The following is a 20,802-nucleotide window of genomic DNA, read 5'->3' as shown; positions in this document are numbered from 1 at the left end:
GAGACGGAGTTTCACCGTGTTGGCCAGGCTGGTCTCAAACTCCTGGCCTCAGGTGATCTGCCTCAGCCTTCCAAAGTGCTGGAATTACCATGCCCGGCCAATTTTTGTATTTTTTGTAGAGATGAGGTCTCCTTGCTAATTTCTAAGGAGACACTACCCTGCTCCACTTCTGACCTGACCATCCTCTTCTTGACTTTCCCATTCAGATACTCCTTCCCTTGTGTGGATTTGATGAAATTATAGCAATTCCAAATTAATTGCCTCTCTGCTCCTTCAAGTATTCATATTCACAAGTTACACCCCCAGCTTCCACCTCCCCTTGCCTGGTCCTCCCCAGGCCATCCTGGCGCCAATCTAGCAAGCTTTCTCTGCGTGCTGGGTTAAGATCCTAATCCAACCTGCTTCTTCCCTCCCTCCAATACCCAAAGATGTTTGGAATTGTTGTTTGTTGTTGCTGTTTTGAGAGGGAGTTTTGCTTCGCCAGGCTGGAGTGCCATGGTGTGATCTTGGCTCACTGCAACCTCCCCCTCCCGGGTTCAAGCAATTCTCCTGCCTCAGCCTCCCAAGTAGCTGGGATTACAGGTGCCTGCCACCACAGCCAGCTAATTTTATATGTTTAGCAGGGACAGGGTTTCACCATGTTGACCAGACTGGTCCTGAACTCCTGACTTTGTGATGTGCCCACCTCAGCCTCCCAAAGTGCTGGAATTACAGGCGTGAGCATCCACACCCAGCATGGAATATTTTTATAAAGCAAATGAAGAGTTACAGCTTTCTGATTAAACTTTAATAAATTTATCAAAAAACCATGAGAACACTCAGATTAAAAAATGATGAAATGTAAAATAAAAGCAATAAAGATGAATAATAAAATCAATAGATATTATTTTAACATCAAGAAGCAAATTACAATAAGAAAATTAGATTATACCAAAGGCAAGAAGTGATTCATTAAGAGAAAGCGAAGGGACACATTTCAAATAGAAATAATGTTAAGTAATAAATTATTGGATTGTTTGATAATCCAATTAATGAGTGAATCATAAAAAATACATAGGAAAATATTTAAATTTCTTGCTGATGACACGAAATACTGATATCAATGAAGCTAACATAAAATTCATAACATACCATGAAAATGAGGATATGAATGTCATCAGTTCAAAGAGTATTTAAGATAGAAATTCACAAGAAAACCTCAAATGCCCAGAACGCTTAACAGCTCTTCTCAGAAAGCAAGTAGATAATGGTAAAAATAATAATGATAATAACAAAGAAAGAAAGAAAGTAGATAATGATTTGCCCAAATTTGACAAATGCTACGTATTTTCTTGGCATTAGCAATCAAAAGTTGTGAAGCTGGAATAAATTTGTATAAGATATTGATAATAAAAATAACCTTTCATCAACCATTCTAGATAAGATTGAATAATCTTTCCATTCTCTACACTGAAAAGTGCACCAAATTACTATCATATAAAACATAATCAAGGCCAGGCGCAGTGGCTCAAGCCTGTAATCCCAGCACTTTGGGAGGCCGAGGCGGGCGGATCACGAGGTCAAGAGATCGAGACCATTCTGGTCAACATGATGAAACCCCGTCTCTACTATAAATACAAAAACTTAGCTGGGCATGGTGGCACGTGCCTGTAATCCCAGCTACTCAGGAGGCTGAGGCAGGAGAATTGCCTGAACCCAGGAGGCGGAGGTTGCGGTGAGCCGAGATCGCGCCATTGCACTCCAGCCTGGGAAACAAGAGCGAAGCTCCGTCTCAAAAAAAAATAATAATAATAATCAAAAAGCATATAACGAAAATAATGTAAAAAAATATTTTTTAAATATTAGGTGTCTGATAATTTGTATAAATATTATGATTTCTGCTGTTACTCTAAATATTCACTTTTCATAACTAATTTTGCATTCTTTTACTTACAGAGGGCTCCTAACACTGTCTAAATTTCAGCCCTATAAACCGTGAACTCATCCTCAAAGGGATGTTGGGTTTCTCCCTCCGCCTCTCCTCACCCAGACTCAGGGCTGACCCTCTTTCAGACAGACAGACAGACAGACAGTAGCCAGAACAGAACCAGAAGAAGATAAGCAGAAATTCTACCCACTGTGTTTTTTACCTTTAAAGTCAGTAGGATTGATTCGCTAGCAAGTATAAAGCCCCATGAAAATGCAGGGTACTCAGGGACTCAAGGAACTGTTGTTTTTACCAAATCAGATGAACTCCAAACAGCTGGATGAACATGTTCAACTTTGCTGCTGTTTCATTGAATTATTCTCTTTTTTTATCAGTGGTAGTAGGGGGAGAGTCTGGTTCTGTTGCCCAGGCTGGAGTGCAGCGGTGCGATCACAGCTCATAGCAGCCTAAACCTTCCAGGGTCCAGCAATCCTCCCACCTCACCCTCCCAGGTAGCTGGGACCACAGGTGTGCACCACCACACCCAGCTGGCTTTTTAAAAATTATCTGTAGTGACGGGGTCTTACTCTATTGCCTAGGCTGGTCTCAAACTCCTGGGCTCACGTGATCTGCTCACCTTGGCCTCCCAAACTGCTGGGACTACAGCCATAAGCCGCCCTGCCTAGCTGTTTTATTGTCTTCTCAAAAGTAAATATTTTGCTGGCATAAGGTCGAAGAGTAAACACAGAACTCTCCTTCCTTGCCTAATAAAGCACAGGTAACAGAATGGATTTACACACCTGAGGAAGGCCTGGCGATCCTCTCACACCAATTTGTGGGATGGTATTTATGTGGACTGTGGTCACCCTTCTTAAAAAAAAAACCTCTTCATTGCTTGAATAAGCATTTGTTGATATATTAAACAAGCTAAAGCCATTTCCATATAACTGTTCTCATTATTTCTTTCTTAATTGTCCTTAGTTAGGTCTGAAGAACTGTCTATCATATTTAATGAAATGTAAATTGCAAAGCTTTATAAAAAACGTAATTCTAGAAATTATATCATTGATGAATTTTTTCACGTCAATTCAATTCAGCAGATACTGGTTGAGAACCTTGTTGAAGTATGACAGGCACTGAACTGGGCCCTGGAGAATACAGAGATGACATTCAGGATGCTTTCTGCAAACATGTGTCACGGTGATAAACGGTGATAAATGCTGCTTGGGTGACTAGATAAAGTGTTGAGAGAAACAGAAAGGGAGGAGCGATTAATCCTGCCTGGTCCAGCTGGAGGTGAAAATAAAAAGGAGATTCAAAGTGTGTTTTGTGGATCCCAAGGGCTCCAGAGAGGAGTCTCTGGGTGTCTGCTGGGGAAGTGGAGGGTTGAGAGGCAGGACTTCAGGTCTCCAATTACTGATCACCCGAAGCACAGCTGCTTCTATCTGTTTTATTTGTTGGAAGGTGGCATTAGACTTCTCTGACAAAAAGCCTCTGCTTTTGAAAAATATATTTTTTTAGAGATGAAGTCTCACACTGTTACCCAGGTGGCTGGAGGGCAGTGGTGCAGTCATAGCTTACTGCAGCCTCAACCTCCCACACTCAAGTGATCCTCCCACCTCAGCCTCCCAAGGAGCTGGGATTACAGATGTGAGCCACCATGCCTGGCTACAATGTTTTTAAACTACTAAATAAGATGTCCTTTGGTATAAACTTTGAAGATTATAGAATTTATCCAAAGAGAGATGAAATCCAGTGCCTTCAACTTCCTTCTCTGTGTTAAAATTCCCAAACCTTCATCTTTAGCCCACAGTCCTCCTAGCACCAGTATTCCCCATTCTCAATCCATCCTTTTCTCCCCAGAGGACATGTTTTAGAAGACAGATGGCTCCCAATTGCTCAGTGGATGAAAATCCAAGCTCCCTGTCACGGTCTACAAAATCCTTCCTAGGCTGGCTCCAAATGTCTTTTACCATTTATTGTCCTCCACTTACCCAAAGATACTGCTGAGAGATGGTTCTCCAAGGGTCTCTCATATTTCTGCACTTCTTGCAAAAAGAGGCACTAAAAAATGTTGTTCCAGACTATCTTTTCAAGAATGTTTGTATAGTGAACAGCTTTGGAAAATAGAGATAGTGACTCTCTCCGGAGCAGAGGGAAGGTTTGTTTGCTTTCTAGTAAAGATAACATCTCCCTCCAGGAAGAGGTTTGGTGGATCTGCTTGCAGCCCACTATAAAACACTGGGGGTTTCCTACACATGGGGATTCTTAGCTGCAACACAAACCCGCTGGGTACAGCATCCATCTGGACCACTCTGCATTGCCACAGTGGACTTACAGGGCTAGAAACCCAAAGGCAAAAAGGAAGCTCGTGCTGCTTGTTTTGTGTGAATAATAAAAATCCTTTGTCTCTAATTCAGGAATCTCAGACCCTTCACCTTCACAGTTCTTTTTTTTTTTTTTTTTTTTTTGAGACAGGGTCTCTCTGTTGCCCAGGCTGGAGTGCAGTGGCATGATCTCAGCTCACTGCAACTCCTACCTCCTGCACTCAAGTGATTCTCCCACCTCAGCCTCCCAAGTAGCTGTGACTACAGGTACATGCCACCATGCCCAGCTAATTTTTTGTATTTTGTGGTAAAGATAAGGTTTAGTCATGTTGCGCAGGCTGGTCCCCAACTTCTGGGATCCAGCAATCCACTTGCCCTGGCCACCCAAAGCGCTAGGATTACAGGTGTGAGCCACCACACTTGGTCTCCTTCGCAGTTTTTGACACGTCCCTGAACTGGTCAGGATAAATGAACTGTGCTGCAGTAATGACTCCCAAATCGCAGTGGCTTACAGCAGAGGCATGTTTCTGGCTCATTCTCCACGTCCTGTGTGGGTTATCTGCTGGCTCTGCTTTCATCATCATTGTCCTCACTCTAGGACACAATCTGACAAAGCATCTACTCTCTGGAACATTATTAGGAGCCAAAGGAAAAGAGAACGTGGCAAAGAATGTACCCACTTTAAAATCTCCCACCTGTAAATGAGAGACGTTCTCCTGCTTACTCTGATCGGCCACATCTAAATTCAGGTCTATTGAACAGTGCAAAGCCACCATATGCACAGAAAGGAGGAGAGTCAGAGAAAACATCCCTGGTCTCCATCCACACCACATGCTTGGTCTTTATACAAACCTGCTGTGCTTTTTCATGCCTGTGTATTAGATATACAATTCCTTCTTCCCGAAACACGCTTCTTATCCCTGAATCTTTAGCCCTTAACCTCTTATTACGTGGATAACCCCTACTGTTTTTCAACATCCTACTCAAATATTACCTCCTTTTTGAAACCGTCTCTGATCATTCCTCACCCAGAAAGACACCTCACTTCCCTAAGATTCCATAACACTCTGTATATATCAAAGTACTGACCCCATTGCTTGATCCTGGGTCATGAATTTGATGCCTGCCATAAATCAAGATCCAAGAAGAATAAGGAGTGGGCCCATGATCTTTTAACCTAACTTTATGCAAACCTAGCACCATTTGGATTAAAATATTTCAGAGGTTTTCTAGTCAAGATTAAAAAAACAAATCCTTGCCATAAACTTAAAGTGCACGCAGTTTGACTCCAGCCTCAGCAGGGGCCATGACCCTTCAGCTTTCAAGCCCCACTGGTCTCCCTTCAGTCTCTCAAACCTGTACACTTTCTCTCTCCACGTCTTTGCCTCTGCCTGAAACCCCCATCTTCCCCTCTCCCTCACCTAATTAAGCTCTCCTCATCCTTCAGATCTGAGCAGAAGCATCACTTCCAAGAAAGTCTTCCTGTCACCAACCCCCAGCCCTGTTCAGATCTCCCCTTGTCTGTTCTCATAGCACTGTGGACTTCTGCATAGCGTCAGCACAGCTAGTATTCTATGGGTTTTGTATGACTGTTTTACTGTGTGCCCCCCACACTCAACCTTAAACTGTGAGTTCACAAGGGCATGAATCCTATTTATTGTTGCCTACTATTAGATCCCGAGTTCTTACTATATTGTCTGTCACATAGTAGGACTCAGTAGATACAGACGAGTAAACCAGTGAATGAATAAATGTAATAAGATACCCAGTGTATCTGCGGTAGATTGAAGAATTCAAGTAGAGAGGACAACAGTTTAAGAAAAAAAAAAGGTATAAAAGTTTGCCTGGTCTGCAAGGCAATTTATTTTTTTATGAATGACAAAAGAAGCACAGGAGGCAAATGAAATTTTACATAAATCTTTCAGTACTTCAGCTCAGTGTAGAATCTGAATTATGAAAGCTCAACTCAGTAGATAGGGAATTCCAGGAGTGTTGAGAGATATAATCTCATTATTTTTCAACCTTTGTCTCTAGGTGTCATTTACACCTAATTTTTTAAACAAGCAGGAATCTTCTAAGCCAGTTGCCATTATCATTACCTAAAATTTATTTGATTTACTATTTACAAAGCATCTTCCTTATGCTGTCATATTAAACACTAAACAACCCTCATAATCAAGATTTAAAGTAGGTCATAGGCTCTAACTCTGACATCCTCACAGAATAATTTGTGCTATATTTGTGAAATAAAGGTGGCAGGTAAGGCAGAAAAGAAGCCCCCGAAAAAGGCAAGAAGAGTAGATGGCAGAGGCACGGAGGAGGAGATGGAAAGACGAGAAACCGAAAGGAGGGGTCACAAGCAATGCAGGGACGGGCGATGAAACAGGAAAGAGGGCAGTGGTCTTCGAAGCGGGCCTCAGTGGTGGTCTCCTTTTTCTTCTGAGACGGAGTCCTACTCCGTCACCCAGGCTGGGGTGCAGTTGGCATCATCTCAGCTCACTGCAACCTCCACCCGCCAGGTTCAAGCGATTCTTCTGCCTCAGCCCTCTGAGTAGCTGGGATTACAGGCGCCTGCCGCCATGCCTGGCTCATTTTTGCATTTTTAGTAGAGACGAAAAATGGGGTTTCACCATGTTGGCCAAGCTGGTCTCAAACTCCTGACCTCAAGTGATCTGCCCGCTTCGGCCTCCAAAACTGCTGAGACTACAGTCACGAGCCACCACGCCCAGCCCTCAATGGTGGTCTTTGAAGTTGGTGTCAACAGACTGTGGGGAGGGAGACACATCATGTGTGGGTTAGGAAATGAGTGAGAATGTTTAGAGGTAGCAAGTCCCTGGGGCAGGGATGACACGGGAGTCTGTCAAGACCTGAACTTGTCAACAGGAACATAAAAGATATTTTTAGGTTTCTGTGTCATTAAAGTACTTCTAGGGGTGGGTGTGGGCCGTAAGGTTTGACTAAGAAGAGTAAGATGGGGAGTAGGTAATAGGGACAGAAAATAGAAACTGGTCATTACTATTTGAGATCCCATCAGTGGCTGGGGCTGGTTGGTGTCTTTGGGGAAAGGAGGCTCGAGTGGGAAGGATGCCCAGGGAATCTGAATAGACTAGCAAAGTAGCAAAGAATACAGAAATGCCCTCATCGCCTCACCAAAGCACGTATCCCCCCATGTTGCCCCAGGAGGGCTGGGCCACCCACAGAAGATTTGCACAGGTTCCAGGGACCCCGAGCTGCCCACAGAGCGCCCTACTCCCAAGTCCTGGCCAGCTCCTGGGGCTCTGTGACCAATCCTCCTCTCACATGCAGTGCCTCAGAGAAGGAGTCCCATCCTCCACCCTGCTCCCCAGGACAAAAACTGGAAATTCTCCTGGACTTTTCTCCCACTTTACTCCCCAAGTCTAATTGGCTCTAGGTCCTAATATCCCCCAAATCCACTCACCTCTTCTATCCCCATAGCCACTAACGTAGTGCTGGAACCCGCCACTGAAGCACGTTCTCACTTCCTGCCGTCTGGCTCCCTTCCTGTTTCTTACACTGCAAAACTGATGGCAGTCCTTCCTCTGATGATGCCTCTTCATCAGCTCCCTTCCACCATTAGAGGAAGGCCCGAAGTTTCTAATGCTCCTTTAATATCCACACGAGTTGGCCTCTGCTCTCCTCTCCAGCTCTCACCAGCTTCCCCGCCAGCTTTCTCCTGTCATCCCAAACTACTTCCAGTCCCAAGCAAGAGCCTGGCTTCCTCTCACTCCTGGACTCAGAACGTTCATCTTGCTTTCTCTGGAAATCATCTTAACCTCACGCCCCTTACCCTTGGGCCCCGTCAGGCCAGATTACCCCAGTTAATTCCTGCTCCAGAAACCTCCGCTGTGATGTGTCCTACTTCACAGCTCTTTCCGGGCTGGGAGAGCAGCCCTAACTTCGTGCGGCCGTGGCCACTTGCATTTGCCAAAATCAGAGCATATCATCCTCTGCATCATAGTGGGTTTTTTTTTTTCACCTATCTGTCTCTCCATCTAGATCAGTGGTTCTCTACTCCCTGAAAAATAAACTAGAGTCTTTGTTTTTAAAATATGCTAATGCCTATTAAACAAAAATCTCTTGAGGTGGATCTGGGCACCAGTGTTTTATGTTTCCCCCAAATAATTCTAGTGGGCAGCCAGTGGTGGGCGCTATTGAGCCAGACAATGCACAGGGAACAATCCTCAGTATCTGCTACACAGACGAATCTCTGACCACTTCACTTTGGTCTGCAGGGCAAAACCTCTACAGAGAGGGCATGGAGAGGAGGAGATGGGTCTTGAAGAAGACACTTGCCCTGGAGAGGACCCACACCTCACCCCTGACTCCAGCTCCTTCTGGTATAAATCACGCCTGTAATCCCGGCACTTTGGGAGGCCGAGGCAGGCCAATCATGAGGTCAGGAGTTTGAAACCAGCCTGGCCAACATGGTAAAACCCTGTGTCTACTAAAAATTAAAAAAAAAAAAAAAGCCGGGCGTTGTGGCACGTGCCTGTTGTCCCAGCTACTGGAGAGGCTGAGGCAGAAGAATCGCCTGAACCCAGGAGGTGGAGGCTGCAGTGAGCCGAGATCATGCCACTGCACTCCAGCCTGGGCGACAGGTGAGACTCCGTCTCAAAGAAAAAAAAAAAAAAATCCCAAAGTAGAGTTGTGGGCCCAGCCCCACCCACATGCAACTCTGCTGTTGGAAAGGCTTCGAAGTTAAACAGCAGTGGACTCCTCTTCCTGGAGGCAAGGATACATTTTCATTTCAGAACACTTGAGATTTTATCACCTCTTCATATGTGAATGAATAAGGCTCCAAGAGACTGTGAGTGGCCCTCACCTCAAATCTCCAGAGCAAGGCAGAGCAGAAATCAATATGTGACTCTCCAGGAGCAATTGGCCTCATCCTGGGTGGCATCCCCGCCCACCCTAACTCTTCCGCCTCCTAAAGCAAGCAGGGCTTGCCCCGAACCACCCTGCCTCCTGGCACCGACAGAGGTGCATCTGCAGGGCGAAGAATCTGCAGGCGAGATGCAAAGACTGGGAGGAAGAGGACAATTTTGTATCTGAGCGACCCTTTTCATCACAATGGGATCATGTTATTTCCTACTGAGAGAAGGGAAATATTATCAGAAAATTGGGGGCCCTAATTAATAGGGTTAGACAGAGGTCTCTGGCAGCAATGCCTGGCCTGATCTCACCTACCCCACTCCACCCGGGCATCCACAACTAGAATCTGCTCAGAATCCTCAGGCTCTCGAAGGGTGTGACTCATCTCTTCCTCTCCATGCCCTCTTTGTAGAAGTTTTGCCCTTCAGACCAAAGTAGACTCATTTGTTTACCAAACATTCAGGGTTGTCCCCTGGGCACTGGCAACAGAGGCCAACCCTGAACTCTCTCTGAGCTCAAGGAATCAGCACGGCTCAGTGGTGCTCATTGCTGGCTGCCTACTAGAATTATTTGGGAAAACAAAAAACTCTGATGCACAGATCCACCTCAAGAGTTTTGTTTTGTTTGCTTGTTTGTTTTAAGAGACAGAGTCTTGCTCTGTCACCCAGGCTGGAGTGCAATGGCATGATCTCAGCTCACTACAACCTCTGCCTCCCAGGTTCAAGTGATCCTCCCACCCCAGCCTCCCAAATAGCTAGATTACAGGCGCACCACCACCATGCCTGGCTAATTTTTTGTATCTTTAGTAGAGACAGGAATTTCATCATATGGGCCAAGCTAGTCTTGAACTCCTGACCTCAAGTGATCTGCCGGCCTTGGCCTTTCAGAGTGATGGGATTACAGGTGTGAGCCATCTCACACAGCCAAGAGATTGTTTAATCAGCAAAAGGCTGGGCGGGGCAGTGGGGCCTTGCTATCAGATGTCTGGAGGGCAAGGTTGGCTTTGGCCATAGACGGATCTAGGTTCAAATCCTGGCTGGCCCTAGCACACCAGCTCTAGACCTAGAGCAGGTTAACATCATGAATCCAAACTACTTACCACTCAAAAAAGTGAGTGACCATCTATAACTGTTGTCGTCGTTACAAGAAATTCACTTAGTAGCTGCACTGAAAACCCCTCATCCCCAAAAGGCAAGAAACGGGGAAGAACCCAGTGACCAAGGAAAACGGCAAGTGAAAGCGGCTGTGAATTTCTCGCTGTGGTTTGCGGCGCTCAACACTCTTGCTCGGCTGGTTGTCTTGGAGCGTTAATGAGGCCTCTGCTGAGTGTCCTCAGCTTAGCAACGGGCAGTGGGGCTCTGTCCACATTCTCGTCCCGGCCACGTGGCCTCCCGGGCTCCGCCACCCCAGGCTGCTGCTGTGGTTCCCTGTGCCTGGGACACCAGCAAACGAACTCATTTCCGGCCTGCCTGTCTCTACATGCAACGGCTCCTGAAAAAGGGGAACCAAATGCTGCCCGTTTCACCTCCGTCAATAGCTGACAACGTCTGGGTTCCTGCTCCCCTGACATTCCCACTCACTGTTGTCAGTGGAGCGAGCAGGCAGAGGGGAAGTGAGCCGCCTATCAGCCCCAGCAATCAGAAAAAGAGCCGGGTGCCTTTAAGACGAAGGTGGTGGGCAGCCATCCATCTTCCCTAAACACAGACTCGCCTTGTTCTTCCATTTCTGGCTGAGTGATAAAAACGTTAAATGTCATTTCCTGTATCAGTGGTTAACCACTAGATGCTGGATCAGAGATTTACCAGAAGTGCTGAAGTTAAGGAAGAAAAATAAATAGACCTGCTGTTCTCAATAACCCTTTCTTGCACCCCGTGGGAGCTACGTAACCTCTGGGGAGGGGGCTGTGAGGGGGTCGCTGGACTTGACCTGAGCAACACATTTAGGACTAGATTTGCCAAATGCTTTCTTAGGCTTCATATAGGAAGTGAAGAGAAACAGAATGCAACGATCCTATACCTCTCCCCAAGGGCATCTGTGCGTGTGTGAGTAGAAATGCTGGGAAAAGCAGGAGGAAAAAATCATCCACGTGCTTCTTTGCCCACCTCTCTCAGGATATCCCGCAGTCATTTCGGTTTTTTTGATCCCAGGTTTTTGCAGAGGACAGCTGCCCTGACTATTTGATTCCCTCAGCTCCTGCCACAGTGACTGTCCTCCCTCAGCTCCTGCCACAGGGAGTGTCCTCCAGTGACAGGAAGGCTTACTGGGGAAAGCACGCTCCCAGGAAACTCCCAAGGAGTGAGGAGCCCAACTCAAGCCTTTCTTATGTCTTCTTCTTTCAGTTGTACCATTAAATTAATTAAGAACTCAGAAAAGGAAAGGCTTGGCTCGGCCACAAGGAGAGGTGACTGGACAGACTGATGCTGGCCCACAGCTGTGTTCCAAGCCAGCCACTCTGCCCTGCACTTCTGCCCTGAGGTCACCTCCACCCACAGAGCTGCCCTGGGCCCCTCCCTGCAGCCTCCCAGGGCCCTGCTAAGTCTGGGCACAGAAGACGTAGGAGATCTACTTTGTTCCAGCAATCCCGTTTCCTTCTCAGTGCCGCCTAGGATGTGCTGTGCACACCACGTGCTCCTAGCTCCCCACCTACCTCTGGAGTCACCGAAAGCCCTGATTACCTAGGACTGAAGGGATTCATGGGGCGGCAGGGGTGGGGGAGGGAGGACTTTTGTTACTGAAACTGGGAAAGTCCCAGGCAAACTGAAATAAACTGGTCACCCCCGCAACAGATATGGTTTACATAGGCATTTGCACGTTCTATGTCAGAACTGCGGCCAAAAGATAATAAATATGATTTTTAAATAAACAAGAAAATAATTTAAATTTTAAAACTTTTAGTAAACATAAGACAATTGCAAATACATAAATAAATAAACCTGGCCAAACTTGAGAACAGGCCCAGCCAGGGTACCGCGAACCGCAGTGGCCCTGCGCGGTGTAAGAGTTCCCTGGGGAGAAAGGACCGCACACATCACAGACCTCCCTCTGCACCTGGAGCATACCTAGAAGTCATCCTCTCTCAGTCCAGTCATTATCACAGGAGAGCCAAAATCAAAGTCAGAATCAGAAGGGAAAAGAGCATGGGAAAAGCTACATTCCACTCAATCCCTTGTAGGCCTCCGACGCTGAAATATCTTTTTCCCTCCTCACACCCTTGACCATCAACACCATCAGCCCCCCTGGTGCCCAGGACACAAAGATTCCAGCTCTTTACTCTGCCTCGGTCCCACTTCGTTTTATTACTATAACAAGCCCTGATTTCCTGCTATCTAGGATCTCTCCCCTCGGCTTCCACTTCCGTGACCATCCGTCCGCTGTCTCTCCTCTCAAAGACTGGCCTCCATCCTCTCCAACCTCAATTTCATCTGCTCCCTGGCATGGTAGATGCCCCCCACTTCTTCAAACTATATTTGAGAAGTGTTTATTGCATACCTAGATCAGAAGGATGCCAGAGAGGTCACATCCAGATTTCCTATGGCATTGGACATTTCTCACGGTTGCCTTTTTGAATGACACCATCGGTGACGTCCTCCTGACTGAGAAAACGTCCCAGTCAGTGCCAGCAAAGCTGACCACGTCCTCCCTCACTTCCTGGTGCACATTCCCGTTAGCCCTCATCACATTGCTATGACGGCTGCTTTCTGTTTCCGTCTCGTCCACCAGCTGCGAACCCCAGTGTCTTATTTGCCTTGTTTCCCCAGGTCAATCCTAGACCTCAACGGTAGTGGCCATTAAATACATGTAGAAAACAAGATGGTTGGAGATGAATGGGAGAAATACTGGCTGGATGCTATTGTACTCCACTGGGTCTGCAGCCATTTGAGCATATAAATTTCAAAAGCTACTGATTATGGTTGGACCAACCTGGAAGAAGACCTCCATTAGAGAACCACAGGCCTCTGCCCTGGACCCTGTCCTAATGTTTCTACAGACTTCTTGGATGAAGATTAAAAACGTACCCAAAACAGATTTGCAGATAAAACGAAAGCTGGGAAGTATCACTAATAGGTAGAATGCTGGAATTCCTGTTCCAAAATGATCTCGACTTATGAGATGGATAGACCAAAACTAAGAGGGTAAAACTACACGCTCAGTTAGTATAAATGCTACACTCGTGGGAGCACCGTCACTAGCACAGTGAGGAAGGCCTGATTCCGTGGGAGTTTGTATGAAAAAATCCTAGCAATTCTTAGTCTTTGAGCTAGAAGAAAAGGTAGAGGACTATCCAATACAGAGAATCTCCAGCTCTTTTCAAACAATAACATTCATCAGTTGGAATTTCACACAGAGGCCCTGCAGGTAAATTTTTTTTTTTTTTGGTCCGAGACAGAGTCTTGTTCTGTCACCCACCCAGTCTGGAGTGCAGTGATGCGATCTTGGCTCATTGCAACCTCCACCTCCCAGGCTCAAGCAATTCTCCTGCCTCAGCCTCCTGAGTAGCTGGGACTACAGACCCAGCTAATTTTTGTATTTTTAGTAGAGACGGAGTTTCTCCATGTTGGCCAGGCTGGTCTTGAACTGGTTGGTCTCGAACTCCTGACCTTGTGATCCATCCGCCTCAGCCTCCCAAAATGCTGGGATTACAGGCAGGAGCCACTGAGGCCAGCCAGTTAAAGAAATTTTTTTAAACTGCTGCTCTGGGTAGGAGTAAGGGAAAAAGGCCTAACAAGTCAGCCCCCAACCAATTCGCCTCTCCCCGCTGTCTAATGAAAAGCCCTGAGGCACCTTCCCAAACTCCTGGGGCTCTTCTGAGTGAACACTGAAAACACAGACCTGCGTCAATCCCCTTGCTCTACACAGCTACGCAGTCAGTTCCAGAATTCCCTGGAGCCCTCCAATGCCTCAGCCGGCTTTACTTAGTGTTGCAATTTATTTTTCTTTATCATTTTTGGCCCTTCCTGCACTGTGTGCTGCATTTCACTCTCTGGACACTGCCCGGCTCTCTCACTGGAGTACTGCTGTCATTTTTCCACTGGTGTATCCCTGCCACATGGAATACAATGGGAGGAAGAGTTAATGGGAAAGAAAGGAAGGAACTGGAAAGGAACCCAGCTGTCCTGATACCAGCCCAACTTGCCCTCCCAGTGGTGTGACTGTCCCCAACAATACCCAAAGCCAAGATCGCATTAGGCTGTGTTAGGGGATCACAGAACAGAGCAACATGGGCCCCCATACTCATCCCGGTTCAAGCCTTGTCTGGAATAGTGTGTTAGATGCTAGAGCTACATTAAAGGAAACACATGTGGCAGAAGTGGCGTGTCAACATCGCTGAGGGATTGGTTTGTGCCAGACGTCAGGTATATCGACCTCATCTAGTCGTGACAATTATGCTATAAAGTAAATCTGGGGAAACAGAGGCTCCAAAAGTACACAGTTAAAGGCCTAGGAGTCAAAGCCCTGGCAAAGCTTGTGTTCTGTCCACCACAAAAAGGTGTCTCTTCGAGGGGACCCCAAAAAGGCAAGAAGAATATGGAGGGTCTAGAAATCATAACAGACGAGGCCAGATACGGTGACTCATGCCTGGAATCCCAGCACTGTGGGAGGCCAAGACGGGAGATCCCTTTGAGCCCAGGAGTTTGAGACTAGCCTAAACAATATGGGAAGACTCTCTCTACAAAAAAAAGAAAATTAATTAGCCGGGTACAGTGGCATGTGCCTGTAGTCCCAGCTAGTCAGGAGGCTGAAGTGGGAGGATCACTTGAGCTCAACAGTTGGAGGCTGCAGTGAGCCATGATCATGTCACTGTACTCTAGCATGGGTGACAGAGCAAGATCGTGTCTCAAAAAAAAAAAAAAAAGAGCGAGAGAGAGAAAGAAATCATGACAAATGAGATGTTCAGCCTGGAGAGAATCAGACATACATGGCATGCTGGACGGGGCATGAGGAGACCACGACAGCAGTCACTGAAGGAAGCTGCACTTTTTGAGGAGGGAAAGTGCTGAGACTCCAGGCCTCTTGTCAGGTGAGGGGTAGAGGAGATTCCCCGATGGGCGGAGAGTGGCCCGTAAAACTCAGCTGTGTTTTGGACTTGCTGCTCCTTTGTGTGTGGAGACAATATCCTGTGCCCACCACATGCCCCACCATCCTCTACCACATCTTTCATGCCGCAGGCTCTCCCGAACTGTTGGTCTGTTTATTTTCCTGTGACAATAGGGACCAAGCGGCGGTGGTGGCAGCGTCGTAATAACTGCCCACAAGTTGTACTTGGAATAATTTTCAGAATGGCTTGGTTTTTTTGGTTAAAGAAACAGCCATGGGTGGAGTGTAGTAAACAGGCCCCAGCCACAGAACAGAGCAAGTGGGCACAGGACGTGGGAGTCAAAGGCGGCGCTTCGTCCAAGGCCCTTCCCGGGCTGTGTAACTGTCCAGATTCCTGTCTCCTGATCCGTTGTAATGCACAGAGGCACAGCGCGGGACAGGAAAGTCAGAAGAAGAATGGTCCTTTGCCTCCTGAGAGTCTGCTCTGATAAAGATCCTTCCCAGAGATTGGTGCTTGTCTCAAGCCCACTAGAAATTCTGCCGTGAGTGTGAGCTTTTAGAGACACTCAAGAAGCTAGAATCCACGCCAGCATCCATCTCCCTCTTAGTTGATCAAAATAGAATCATGATGACTGAGAAATAGTTCTGTCTTTCCTGTCCAGAATCAATTTCTTCCCATTTTTCCGCGCCAAGAACCCAATCAGGACAAGGGATCAGAAGCAGCACTGAGAAACCACGAGAGAATTCACAAGCACAGTCGAGGTTGACAGGGACGGGAAAGACCCCTAAAAGTACCCTGTCTAGAATGCGAGAGCCGCAAGGGCCTTGCAAAGTCCTCTAGTCTGACTGTAAATATATTCAGCTGCTGGCCACCTGCGGTCTCTGCCACAGCCACTCAACATAGGCAGCCCCGCTTCGTCCTGGACCAGGCCTTGCTCTTTGATGTCCTGTGCCCACTTGCTCTGTTCCACAGCTGGGGCCTGTCTACTACACCATATACAATACATAATACGATGCCTATGGCTGTGTTCTAATAAAACTTCATTTATAGATATCAAAATGTGAATTTCATAGAATTTTCATACATCCTGAAAATGTTACTCTCCTTCTCAATCATTTAAAAAGGTAAAAGGCATTCTCAGTCCTCTGGTCAGACAGAAACAGGCAGCGGGCCCGATTTAGCACATGGGCCATAGTTTGTCAGTTTCGGATCCAGTCCAAGCCCTTCCTGAGACAGAGGAGAAATCTGACTCCTTGGAAAGGCAGCGACTGGTGGTTCAGTGTAGGATTCGCATCCACACATAGTATTCGATTTTTGCGCTGGGCTCTTTCCCATGCAGAGCGCTATTTCAGCTGCCCCCATTTCCCTTGGGCATGATGTGCCTCTACTGTGAGGGCAACAGCCTGGTCTAAGCCCTGCCAGCTGTAATATCTGGAATGGAACTTCGGAGCTTGACAGGCTCTGTCTCTGTCCCATTTCTGCACTCACTCCCAGGATGACCTTGGGCAGAATCTGGATCCCATCAGAAACTGCAGACATGGGAACCAGGCTGGGTCATCTCCGAGAGTGGGTCTTCAGTCACTGTCCTGCCGTCCCCTCTCCTGGGACATTTCAGTACCAGCAGGCCCCTGGCATCTTCTCCAGCAGCCGTCTCTCGGAACAGCCAATTCTGAGGCCACCAAAGGATAGTGACTTCTGGGCAGGAAAACTAGGGATGGAAGCAAATGAGTTGTCTGTTTTCATGCAGATGAAGTCGTGGGAGGACATATGATTCACCACGTGTTGAGTGCTTTTTGAATAGCATGTTTCTATCACTTCTGGAAGGCAGCAAGTTAGTTTCCCCCAAGGTGGTGGGAGAGGATATTGTTTGTGGTTTCCCCTTTTAGAGGGGAGTTTCACTTGTTTTTGTTGTCGCTTTGTTGGTTTTTACATTTTTGTTGTGTTGTGATTTGAGTTCATGAGGAGTTGGAGAGGCGGGTTGGGAGCGAGAGTTCTGGAGGGGTAGGAGGAAGCAGAGTCCATGTACGGTGCCTGCAGGGGCTGATCACACAAACAAGGTCAAGGTGGTTCCAAGTCATAGAGTCAGATGCCTGGGGGCCTGCCAAACACCACATGCCTTGGTTAGGAAATTAGCGGCAGTTTGACATCTGGGGCTTATGTGATTGCCATCCAAAGATAAGGAGGGAAAGAGGAGAGTCCTGGCATGAAGTTCCAAGCAGGCTCAGCGCCCTGGGCCTGTCTTGCCATCACATTAAAGAATGTGGCTGCTCTGCCCTGGAGCAGTTCCCTAGTCACGCCAGGCGATGGGAGCCAGGAACATGGGACACAAGGAGCCTGTCCAGCCTGGAGTATGGCTCAGTGCTGGCTCCCCTGCCAGTCTCTCCCGGGGTGTTCAACACCCAAACAGGTTGGTGCCTGGAATTAGGGTATTAGGCCACTGGACCTTCTTGAGGAGCTCTAGGGGCCCCTGGGAACTTGAATAAAAGCTGCTCCAAAATGTTCTCTGAATCCTGCACCTCTCCCTTAGCTAGCAGTGTGCTGGTAAAAGGTTAACAACCAAGTATCTGGGGGGAAAGGGCCCTGAACTGTAGCATTTGCTAACTCCCATGGTGTAAATACTCTCCTACCTTAGCCAATTTCAAGTGGTCAGTGTGATGTTAACTGGTTTCAGTTTTCCCAAATCAGAATGAGGCAGCTCTCCTACACCACAGCCCTGAGCCCTTTGGAACCCAAGGAGAACTCAGAAATCAGGAATCATTTGGTCCCAGGCTTTCCAGGTGCCAGAATGAACCGTAAACTCCAGACGAAGCCATAAGCTTTATGAGTCTGCAGCACTTCACAGTGGAGGGACCCTGGTGGGGGTAGGAGGGAGGAATGGAAGTTGGCTAATTAGAGACCCTAAAAAGCCCCCAGAGAATGCAGGTAAGAGAGAAAAACGGAGTGGGGGTAAGTGCTAGGAGCTCAAGCGTTCAAACCTCTGTGTGGTCCACAAACCAAATAAAAAACTATTTGGTATTTAACCACCTCCCCTTCTTATTTCCTGCGTGTTCCTGTCTCAGTCCATCTTTTTCCAGGGAAAATCTTACTAAAGGATGTTAGGAAGCAGTTGTCCATCCCATCCCTGAGGAGAGGTGCCCTGCCTCTGCAGCATACTAAAGACAAGGTGGTGGCTGACAGGGAGGAATCCGTCCCCATCACACACAGGACCGCTCTGCCGGCCAGGCCCAGGTCGCGCCCAGGATGCACTACCCCTCACACTGCTCCCTGGTCCCCTCCCTGCTAAGTCCCATTTAACACACTCCTGCTTGTGTAAAAGGAGGAAAGCCTCACCTCCTCCATCTCCTCTGATGTCCCCACTGTCCACCCAAACTCACTCAGAAGAGTCAGGATTCTTGGATCCACGAAGGCCCCTTCCCTTGGGCAGTTTCAGCTTAGCAGGCATTCTGGGAAGACAGCCAAGCCGTAACTCACTTATGAAAGACTTCATTCTGTGCCTGCTGTCCTCACCCGACAGCTGACACACGCGGAGCCCCCTCGCTGCTGGTGTAGTGGCCCTGGCTGGTCAGAACCTACTCACCTGGCCTGAGCTGCTCGCAGCATCCTGCCCCCACTCCCTTCCCTGGAGCCCTGAATCCCGTTCTTAAGATGCCGCTAATTGCCTGGAACACTCATTTCACCTCTTGGTGCTATGCTTTTCTTATCTGGAGCACAGAAATGGCTGGACTCTAATAATGTTCTGTACCACTTTTACAGAAAAATAAGATTCGTCTAGAACTTTAAAATCATCAAGTATTTTCATTTAAGTATGTGATATAAGCAGTAATATCAGATAATATTAGGAACTGAGGTTCAGAGAGGCTGGGAAGCGCATCCAAGATTACCTGGATAAGAGGTAGCTCACCCAAACTCGATCTCATTCCTGACAACCAACGCTGCACGCAGACACCTGAGCAAGGTGCTGCACCTGGATCCCCCCCGCAGAGTCCCACAGTTGTTCCTCAGTTAGCATTCATGTCCCCGTGCTTCCCCAGTTTAACCCAGTACATTCCATTCATTCCTAGGCTGAGACTAACGGGAATGCGCTCAACATCAAGGAGAACGAGTCCGTCCTGAGCCAAGTTGGTGAGTGAGCGCCATTTATCTTCCCCGAGCCCACTGACCTTCTGTGCACAATCCCATGTCCTATACCTTTGCCTTTGCAAACTAACATTCTTCCCTTTATTTCTTCTTTGAGAGGCAGGGTCTCTCGCTCTGTCACCCAAGCTGGAATGCAGTGCCACAATCGTGGCTTACAGCAGCCTCAAACTCTTGGGCTCAAGCGATCCTCCTACCTCAGCCTCCGGAGTTGAGGACCACATGAGCCACTGCATCTGGCACCTATTTTGTCTTAATACTAAATCCCTCCAAAACAGCAACAATTACAGCAACACTTCAATTAAAGAAACTTACAGTACTGCCTTCTCACCGCCTGCGATAAAACAGACGCTGACACTACCCTTCCACAAAAGAGGACAAAGGGACCCTTTCCCCGAACATGTGGGTTTCTTTCACTTTTTTTTTTTTTGTTGAGGTGACAGGGTATCATGCTGTCACACAGGTGGAATGCAGGGGTACAGTCACAGCTCACTGTAGCCTCAACCTTCTGGGCTCAAGCGATCCTCCCCGAGCCTCAGCCTGCTGAGTAGCTGGGACTTCAGGGGCACACCACACCATTCATTAGTGGCCTCACCTGGCTAGGTTTTTATTTTTTATAGAGACACGGTCTCACTATGTTTCCTAAGCTGATCTCAAACTCCTGAATTCAATCCACCCGCCTCGGTCTCCCAAAGTGCTGGGATTATAGGGGTGAGTCACCACACCCAGACTATTTCACATAGTTCTCACGCTTAGTCCTATGCTGCCCTCTCTACCTTGGGGCAGAATTTTTCCATCTGCCCTGAGCGCTGTATGCTTGTAACCATCCTCTCTTTTTATTTATTGTTTGTCCTGGATGCCAGCTAGGCCCCCCTCTACACATATACTCAAGAAGATTAAGGCAAAACTAAGAAACAAAAAGAGGAACAATTTACTGTCCTTCACATAGCACTTTGTCATAAAAATACCTTTCCAAAGCCCTCACTGAATGGTGAGAACAATCCAATGAAGTAGGTTTTGTTATGCCGTTTTTACATATATGGACACTGAGGCTCAAAGACTCCAAAGATCATGCACCTAATAAGTAGAAGAGCCAGAATGGAAATTCATGTTCACCTGACTCCAAGGGCAATGGAATGGCCAGTCCCCTCCCTAGGAAATTATCTAATAGGACTCTTCAGGGATATTTGCCTTTTAACAGGAGTGTCTCAAAGACAGTGTCTCACAGACCAGGCAACAGAGCTCTAAGGGATCATACCCAACACCTGCTGATGCAATCATAAGGACCCAGTGGGTTTGAAATGTGATCACCAATTAAATAGTCATCTGTGCCAATTAAATAGTCATCAAGGCTGGGCGTGGTGGCTCATGCCTGTAATCCCAGCACTTTGGGAGGCTAAGGCGGACGGATGACTTGAAGTCAGGGGTTCAAAACCAGCCTGACCAACATGGTGAAACCCCATCTCTACTAAAAAAAATACAAAAATTAGCTGGGCATAGTGGAA

General features: G+C 47.3%; 1 long non-coding RNA gene across 1 annotated transcript; it reads right to left on the bottom strand.

The window, feature by feature from the left end:
• Positions 1-6,093: 6,093 nt before the first annotated feature.
• Positions 6,094-7,745, bottom strand: LOC128928687 (uncharacterized). The gene is made up of 2 exons (XR_008474113.2): positions 7,673-7,745; positions 6,094-6,998 (listed from the first exon to the last, which is right to left on the bottom strand). It is a non-coding gene; the product is annotated as an uncharacterized LOC128928687 (long non-coding RNA).
• Between the last annotated feature and the right edge of the window lie 13,057 nt (positions 7,746-20,802).

This window comes from Callithrix jacchus, chromosome 9 (assembly GCF_049354715.1).
Source record: "Callithrix jacchus isolate 240 chromosome 9, calJac240_pri, whole genome shotgun sequence".
Taxonomy (NCBI): domain Eukaryota; kingdom Metazoa; phylum Chordata; class Mammalia; order Primates; family Cebidae; genus Callithrix; species Callithrix jacchus.
Note: the sequence above shows the minus strand (reverse complement) of the source record. Positions and strands in the feature narration are given on the sequence as shown.